Raw genomic sequence first — 9,905 nt, 5'->3', positions numbered from 1 at the left:
CGTTTTTGAGCGCCAGTATTGGCACAGAGAGACAACATCGTTAACATTGGCTATGTGGAGCTGGCAAGTTTTCAATTCAGGACATTCTAGTCAGGCTCTTGTTTCTAATATGGTCAGACAGGGTGTGGGCTAAGAAGAGACATTAGGTCCAGACTTGATTCATTATGGTACACATAATATAATTCTCCGGGCGAACAGAGGAATGGTTCAAGTCTAATTACATTTATTTTATTTATCTGTGCATTTATTGTTAAAGTGCGCATGCCAAGAACTATTGATGCCATTTTTTTTTTTTCATTTAACCATCCCACCCCTGAGCCTTAGCTACAGTCTAGATAAGCTGGTGATCTGTTACTTAACAACTAGCCGTTTTGATGTAATAATCCTACTATCCATACATTTTATGTTCTCTGAGGTTCTACCTTTCATAAATGAAGGGAGCTTATAACCTGATTCCATAAGCGGTGCATACAGTTATTCATTATGGTAGTCCCGTGCCAGTTTGGTAGTACAGCTTCAACCCTAACCATTCAGGATGTCATTATACCTTATATTTTACCTAGTAATAGCTGGATTTTTCACTTTATCATGTAAATACATTTAACATCATTTTGACATAGCCTAACATGGTTTCTCATACTGTAGTTGTTCTTATATATTATTTGTAGAGATCTTTCTATGTGACTGCTGGAGTATTCAGTGTTACTATTTTGATCACCATCTGTGCCTAATTATATAGATCTAATGTACACCGAACTGCCTAACCTACAAGCTATATTACTTATCATGTTTTTTGTTTGTTGACATGTATATAGCCACTGTGCATAATCATATGGTTTAATACAGGGTATTGTATTATCTCTCATTTTCAGAACTGTTTCAATCGCATCTGAATATTACATAGAATGTATACTACCGGTATAGACATATTTGTTCCCTACATTTCCTACAAACCTTATAATATCCCTCTCACTTGTGTTATACTGTAAAATTAAGAGTTTAGTTCTATCTCTATAGCTGTTCACAATTTGTATGTTGTATATAATGCTTGATAGTTTAAATATCAAAATAATAACAAAAAAGAGGTTCTTCATCTGAGATCCAAGAGAGATCTCACTCTACTTGAAATTACCTACTATAATTGTGTATGTTATATATCATTGTGAGGTCCAAGAGTGGCCTTTTGGATTGTTCAGTGGGTATAAAGTATTAATGGCAACTGATGTGCATTTTAAGATTAAGCTATGTCATGCAATGTAATTATACACTGTATTTGTATATTTTTCAATGACATTTGTTATATGTTTGCCTTATCTGAAACCTTAATAAAAATATTTAAAATGAAAAAAAAAAAAAAAAATCAAGTATAAGACTATGGCCTAGATTTAGAGTTGGGCGGTAGCCGTCAAAACCAGCGTTAGAGGCTCCTAACGCTGGTTTTGGGCTACCGCCGGTATTTAGAGTCAGTCATTAAAGGGTCTAACGCTCACTTTCCAGCCGCGACTTTTCCATACCGCAGATCCCCTTACGTCATTTGCGTATCCTATCTTTTCAATGGGATCTTTCTAACGCCGGTATTTAGAGTCGTGTCTGAAGTGAGCGTTAGAAATCTAACGACAAAACTCCAGCCGCAGAAAAAAGTCAGTAGTTAAGAGCTTTCTGGGCTAACGCCAGTTTATAAAGCTCTTAACTACTGTGCTCTAAAGTACACTAACACCCATAAACTACCTATGTACCCCTAAACCGAGGTCCCCCCACATCGCCGTCACTCGATTAAATTTTTTTAACCCCTAATCTGCCGACCGCCACCTACGTTATACTTATGTACCCCTAATCTGCTGCCCCTAACACCGCCGACCCCTATATTATATTTATTAACCCCTAATCTGCCCCCCTCAACGTCGCCTCCACCTGCCTACACTTATTAACCCCTAATCTGCCGAGCGGACCGCACCGCTACTATAATAAAGTTATTAACCCCTAATCCGCCTCACTCCCGCCTCAATAACCCTATAATAAATAGTATTAACCCCTAATCTGCCCTCCCTAACATCGCCGACACCTAACTTCAATTATTAACCCCTAATCTGCCGACCGAATCTCGCCGCTACTGTAATAAATGGATTAACCCCGAAAGCTAAGTCTAAACCTAACACTAACACCCCCCTAAATTAAATATAATTTAAATCTAACGAAATAAATTAACTCTTATTAAATAAATTATTCCTATTTAAAGCTAAATACTTACCTGTAAAATAAACCCTAATATAGCTACAATATAAATTATAATTATATTATAGCTATTTTAGGATTTATATTTATTTTACAGGTAACTTTGTATTTATTTTAACCAGGTACAATAGCTATTAAATAGTTAAGAACTATTTAATAGCTAAAATAGTTAAAATAATTACAAAATTACCTGTAAAATAAATCCTAACCTAAGTTACAATTAAACCTAACACTACACGATCAATAAATTAATTAAATAAAATACCTACAATTATCTACAATTAAACCTAACACTACACTATCAATAAATTAATTAAATAAAATACCTACAAATAAATACAATTAAATAAACTAACTAAAGTACAAAAAATAAAAAAGAACTAAGTTACAAAAAATAAAAAAATATTTACAAACATTAGAAAAATATTACAACAATTTTAAACTAATTACACCTACTCTAAGCCCACTAATAAAATAACAAAGCCCCCCAAAATAAAAAAAATGCCCTACCCTATTCTAAATTAAAAAAGTTCAAAGCTCTTTTACCTTACCAGCCCTGAACAGGGCCCTTTGCGGGGCATGCCCCAAAGAATTCAGCTTTTTTGCCTGTAAAAAAAACACATACAATACCCCCCCCCAACATTACAACCCACCACCCACATACCCCTAATCTAACCCAAACCCCCCTTAAAAAAACCTAACACTAAGCCCCTGAAGATCTTCCTACCTTATCTTCACCTCGCCGGGTATCACACCGATCCATCCTGGCTCCAAAATCTTCATCCAAGCCCAAGCGGGGGCTAGACATCCATCATCCGACGGCTGAAGAAATCCAGAAGAGGGTCCAAAGTCTTCATCCTATCCGGGAAGAAGAGTAGATCTGGACCGGCAACCATCTTCTTCCAAGCGGCATCTTCTATCTTCATCCGATGAGGACCGGCTCCATCTTGAAGACCTCCACCGCGGACCCATCTTCTTCCGACGACTTCCTGACGAATGACGGTTCCTTTAAGGGACGTCATCCAAGATGGCGTCCCTCGAATTCCGATTGGCTGATAGGATTCTATCAGCCAATCAAAAATTAAGGTAGGAAAATTCTGATTGGCTGATGGAATCAGCCAATCAGAATCAAGTTCAATCCGATTGGCTGATCCGATCAGCCAATCAGATTGAGCTCGCATTCTATTGGCTGATCGGAACAGCCAATAGAATGCGAGCTCAATCTAATTTCGTTAGATTTAAATTATATTTAATTTAGGGGGGTGTTAGTGTTAGGGTTAGACTTAGCTTTAGGGGTTAATCCATTTATTACAGTAGCGGCGAGATTCGGTCGGCAGATTAGGGGTTAATAATTGAAGTTAGGTGTCGGTGATGTTAGGGAGGACAGATTAGGGGTTAATACTATTTATTATAGGGTTATTGAGGTGGGAGTGAGGCAGATTAGGGGTTAATAACTTTATTATAGTAGTGGTGCGGTCCACTCGGCAGATTAGGGGTTAATAAGTGTAGGCAGGTGGAGGCGACGTTGAGGGGGGCAGATTAGGGGTTAATAAATATAATATAGGGGTCGGCGGTGTTAGGGGCAGCAGATTAGGGGTACATAGCTATAATGTAGGTGGCGGTGGTGTACGGAGCGGCAGATTAGGGGTTAATAATAATATGCAGGTGTCAGCGATAGCGGGGGCTGCAGATTAGGGGTTAATAAGTGTAAGGTTAGGGGTGTTTAGACTCGGGGTACATGTTAGAGTGTTAGGTGCCGACGTAGGAAGTGTTTCCCCATAGAAAACAATGGGGCTGCGTTAGGAGCTGAACGCGGCTTTTTTGCAGGTGTTAGGTTTTTTTTCAGCTCAAATGGCCCCATTGTTTTCTATGGGGGAATCGTGCACGATCACGTTTTTGAAGCTGGCCGCGTCCGTAAGCACCGCTGGTATCTAGAGTTGCAGTGGTATGTTGAGTTGCCCTTTTTGGAGCCTAACGCACTGAAAACCCAGCCATTCTGTGAACTCTAAATACCAGCGGTATTTAAAAGGTGCGTGGGAAAAAAAGCATGCGTAGCTAACGCACCCCTTTGGCCGCAGAACTCTAATTTGTTTTCAGATCATGCCAAAATGGAATCTGCTCTTTAAAAAAAAAAAAAAAAACAATAGAAAGAAATATTGCATCAGTCAGTTTAGGTGACTACTCAGTTTCTATTTCGAAAACAGGTATTTTACCCATGAGCTTTTCTGTTGAAACTGTGGAATTTTAATAAACAAATTGATCTTGAATTAACATCTTTAATCTCTTCCTTTATTTGTACAGGTAAAACCTTCTTATGTCAATCCCCACCCTCTTCAGTCTTTTATTTCTTAGCTACTTTTGATTGCTTCCAGTTTCACATTGCTGCTGTCTATGGGACAATAATAATCTGCTGTGAGTATATCAGTATGGTAAAGGTAGTAATAATGAGGATACTTAGAATAAAGTGGGATAATATTCAGTATTATTATTATATGTAACAAATATATTATCATGTACAGTTTTTCAGCATCATGATATAGTGCAATATATTCATTTTTATTGTCCAGATACTCAGCATTATACTATGGTATGGTTTACTGATTAGCAGTACAGTATATATTGTGCATAATTATTGTATAAAAATGTTGTAACATTAAAAAGCATGTTGATACTGGATACCATCATAAATTGAAGTAAAATCATTTATCAGTGTATTATGTTTTAAGTTATAGACACTGTATAAAGGGTTTTCTATACAGTTTGCAATATTAAATAGTTATTTTGAGACTCTTTTTATGAAACTGTAATTTTCTTTCTGACTCTTCTCTTTTGTAGTTTTTTTCCCCACAACTAATATTTTGGTCCCTTTTAAATTTATTTTATTCTATGCTTGCCTTACTGTGCTATTCTCTTGTCTCTTGTGCACCTTATTTTGTATATTGTGACCATGGACCTTTGTCCTTTTTTGTACTCATCTGTATTATTTTGTGTACCTCTGCTTGTTCTGTGATCCTTTATTCCAACTACATACTGAATCCCTGTACATTTTTTTGGATAACTATATTCCTAAGCTGCTATGTGCCTCCTACATCTCACATGCAGTGCTATATTTATACTGCAAGATCACTGCTACCAGGATTTTACTATCAAGCTAAATCTAATGAAAGGTAAGGGTTAAGAGGAACTTGCTATGGTTACAAATTGGGGTTAAGATTAGCTTTTGAGAAGGGCTAGGGTTAATTGCAGGGCTAATGTTAGGGTTAAACAAATGATTGCACCTTGAATGCCAATGAGGGGAAAGCACTAGCTAATCGAAAGTTGATATGTTTGTTATGTGTGGGAGAAACTTTCATGACGTGTTTCTTGTCAGACAGTTCATTTTTACTGCAACTATTATTAAGGTCCTAATCTGATTCAACTAGTACTACAGGATGCCTATTATTTTACTTTCTGTTTTCCATATAAGCATAAGGCACAGGATATTTTTCCATTAGTAGATCACAGATCATCTGTCTTTTAATTAACCTCATCTAACCTGTTTAATATTGTGTCCCATTAAAATGAAAGGGACACTGTACCCACATTTTTTCTTTTGTGATTCAGATAGAGCATTACATTTTAATCAACTTTCTAATTTACTCCTATTATCAAATTTTCTTAATTCTCTTGGTATCTTTATTTGAAATGCAACAATGTAAGTTTAGATGCCGGCCCATTTTTGGTGAACAACCTGGGTTGTCCTTGGTGATTGGTGAATAAATTCAAAAAAAAGTGCTGTCCAGAGTCTGAACCACAAAATAAAAAATGTGGATGCAGTGTCCCTTGAAGGACGCTTAAAGGGACACTGAACCCACATTTTTTCTTTCACGATTCAGATAGAGCAGGCAATTTAAAACAACTTTCTATTTGACTCATATTATCAATGTTTCTTTGTTCTCTTTGTATCTTTATTTGAAAAAGCAGGAATGTGAGTTTACGAGCCGGCCAATCTTTGGTTCCGCACCTGGGTAGCGCATGCATATTGGTGGCTAAATGTAGCCACCAATCAGCAAGCGCTACCCAGGGTGCTGAAATAAAAATGGGCCAGCTCGTAACCTTACATTCCTGCTTTTTCAGATACAGATTCCAAGAGAATGAAGAAAAAATGAAAAATGAAAGAATACATTTGGTTTCAGTATCCCTTTAAAAAGGGCAAGTGTGTTATTTAGTTAAACTGTTAATACACAGAAGAAAAAGTAGCAATGTTCAGTAGCTATTAAAAATAACGCCTAGATTTAGAGTTTTGTCGGTAAAGACCCACGTAGCTAACGCTGCTTTTTTTCCAGCGCACCCTTTAAACAACGCTGGTATTGAGAGTTGTCTGAGTGGCAGTGTTCGGCTCAGAAAAGGGAGCGTTGGGCATAATTTAGATCCACTTCAACCCTCAATACCAGCGTTGCTTACGGTAGTGGTAAGCTGTCAAAACGTGCTCGTGCACGATATCCCCATAGGAAACAATGGGGCAGTTTGGGCTGAAAAAAAACCTAACACCTGCAAAAAAGCAGTGTTCAGCTCCTAATGCAGCCCCATTGTTTCCTATGGGGAAACACTTTCTAAGTCTACACCTAACACCCGAACATGAACCCCGAGTCTAAACACCCCTAACCTTACACTTATTAACCCCTAATCTTTCGCCCCCGCTATCGCTGACACCTGCATTTTATTATTAACCCCTAATCTGCCGACCGGACACCGCCGCCACATACATTATCCCTATGAACCCCTAATCTACTGCCCCTAACATAGCCGACACCTATATTATATTTATTAACCCCTAATCTGCCCCCCCAACGTCAATGCAACCTAACTACAAGTATTAACCCCTAATCTGCCGACCGGACCTCGCCGCCACTATAATAAATGTATTAACCGCCGCACTCCCGCCTCGCAAACACTATAATACATTTTATTAACCCCTAATCTGCCCTCCCTAACATCGCCGCCACCTACCTACAATTATTAAGCCCTATTCTCCCGCCCGCAACGTCGCTGCTACTATAATAAAGTTATTAACCCCTAAACCGAAGTCTAACCCTAAACCTAACACCCCCCTAACATAAATGTAATTTAAATTAAACAAAATAATATTCCTATAATTAAATAAATTATTCCTATTTAAAACTAAATACTTACCTATAAAATAAACCCTTATATAGCTACAATATAAATAATAATTACATTATATCTATTTTAGGATTTATATTTATTTTACAGGCAACTTTGTATTTATTTTAACTAGTTACAATAGCTATTAAATAGTTATTAACTATTTAATAGCTACCTAGTTAAAATAATTACAAAATTACATGTAAAATAAATCCTAAACTAAGTTACAATTAAACCTAACACTACACTATCATTAAATTAATTAAATAAATGACCTACAATTAGCTAAACTAAAATACAATTAAATAAACTAATCTATAATACAAAAAAAATTACAAAAAATATAAAAAATATTACAAGAATTTTAATCTAATTACACCTAATCTAAGCCCCCTAATAAAATAAGAAAAACCCCCAAAATAAAAAAAATTCCCTACACTATTCTAAATTACAAAAGTAATCAGCTCTATTACCAGCCCAAAAAATGGCTTTTTGCGGGGCATTGCCACAAAGTAATCAGCTCTTTTACCTGTAAAAGAAAATATAATACCCCCCCAACATTACAACCCACATACCCCTATTCTAACCCACCCAAACCCCCCTTAAAAAAAACTATCACTAACCCCCTGAAGATCTCCCTACCTTGAGTCGTCTTCACTCAGCCGAGCCACAGTCTTCATCCAATCCGGGGTATGTGGTCCTCCATCCGGTAGAAGTCTTGATCCAAGCAGCAAAGAAGAGGTCATCCATCCAGGCGATGTCTTCTTCCAAGCGTCATCTTCTATCTTCTGTCTTCCGGATCCATCTTCATCCCGCCGACGCGGAACATCCTCCTTCCCCGACGGACTAACAACGAATGAAGGTTCCTTTAAGGGACATCATCCAAGATGGCATCCCTCGAATTCCGATTGGCTGATAGGATTCTATCAGCCAATCGGAATTAAGGTAGGAAAAATCTGATTGGCTGATTCAATCAGCCAATCAGATTGATGTTGCATTCTATTGGCTGATCGCAACAGCCAATAGAATGCAAGCTCAATCTGATTGGCTGATTGGATGAGCCAATCAAATTGAACTTCATGAATCAGCCAATCAGATTTTTCCTACCTTAATTCCTATTGGCTGATAGAATCCTATCAGCCAATCGGAATTCGAGGGACGCCATCTTGGATGACGTCCCTTAAAGGAACCTTCATTCATCGTTAGTCCATCGGGGAAGGAGGGATGTTTCGCGTCGGCGGGATGAAGATGGATCCGGAAGACAGAAGATAGAAGATGCCGCTTGGAAGAAGACATCGCCCGGATGGAAGACCTCTTCTTTGCCGCTTGGATCAAGACTTCGCCCGGATGGAGGACCTCTTCTTTGCCGCTTGGATCAAGACTTCTACCGGATGGAGGACCACATCGCCCGGATTGGATGAAGACTTCGGCTCGGCTGAGTGAAGACGACTCAAGGTAGGGAGATCTTCAGGGTTTTTTTAAGGGGGGTTTGGGTGGGTTTTATAGTAGGGGTATGTGGGTGGTGGGTTGTAATGTTGGGGGGGTATTGTATTTTCTTTTAAAGGTAAAGAGCTGATTACTTTGGGGCAATGCCCCGCAAAAAGCCCTTTTAAGGGCTGGTAATAGAGCTGATTACTTTTGTAATTTAGAATAGGGTAGGGAATTTTTTTATTTTGGGGGGCTTTTTTATTTTATTAGGGGGCTTAGATTAGGTGTAATTAGATTAAAATTCTTGTAATATTTTTTTATTTTTTGTAATTTAGTGGGGTTTTTTTGTATTATAGATTAGTTTATTTAATTGAATTTTAGTTTAGCTAATTGCAGGTAATTTATTTAATCCATTTAATGATAGTGTAGTGTTAGATTTAATTGTAACTTGTAATTGTTAGGATTTATTTTACATGCAATTTTGTAATTATTTTAACTAGGTAGCTATTAAATAGTTAATAACTATTTAATAGCTATTGGACCTAGTTAAAATAAATACAAAGTTGCCTGTAAAATAAATATAAATCCTAAAATAGATACAATGTAATTATTATTTATATTGTAGCTATATTAGGGTTTATTTTATAGGTAAGTATTTAGTTTTAAATAGGAATAAATTATTTAATTATAGGAATATTATTTCGTTTAATTTAAATTATATTTATGTTAGGGGGTGTTAGGGTTAGACTTAGGTTTAGGGGTTAATAATTTTATTATAGTAGCGGCGACGGTGCGGGCGGGAGATTAGGGGTTAATAATTGTAGGTAGGTGACGGCGATGTTAGGGAGGGCAGATTAGGGGTTAATAAAATGTATTATAGTGTTTGCGAGGCGGGAGTGAGGCGGTTTAGGGGTTAATACATTTATTATAGTAGCGGGGAGGTCCGGTCGGCAGATTAGGGGTTAATAATTGTAGTTAGGTAGCTTAATAAATATAATAAAGGTGTCGGCGATGTTAGGGGCAGTAGATTAGGGGTTCATAGGGATAATGTAGGTGGCAGCGATGTCCGGTCGGAAGATTAGGGGTTAAAAAATGTAATT

General features: G+C 37.4%; 1 protein-coding gene across 1 annotated transcript in view; it reads left to right on the top strand.

Moving 5' to 3' along the window:
• Positions 1-4,560: 4,560 nt before the first annotated feature.
• The window catches only part of LOC128651692 (C4b-binding protein alpha chain), a 239,370-nt gene continuing 234,025 nt past the window's right edge, over positions 4,561-9,905 (top strand). Inside the window, exon 1 of the mRNA XM_053704679.1 lies at positions 4,561-4,644. The gene's annotated coding sequence lies outside the window, so the exon portion shown is untranslated. The remainder of the gene's footprint in view (positions 4,645-9,905) is intronic.

Source organism: Bombina bombina, chromosome 3 (assembly GCF_027579735.1).
Source record: "Bombina bombina isolate aBomBom1 chromosome 3, aBomBom1.pri, whole genome shotgun sequence".
Taxonomy (NCBI): Eukaryota; Metazoa; Chordata; class Amphibia; order Anura; family Bombinatoridae; genus Bombina; species Bombina bombina.
The sequence above is the reverse complement of the archived record's forward strand: the minus strand, read 5'-3'. Positions and strand labels throughout refer to the sequence as shown.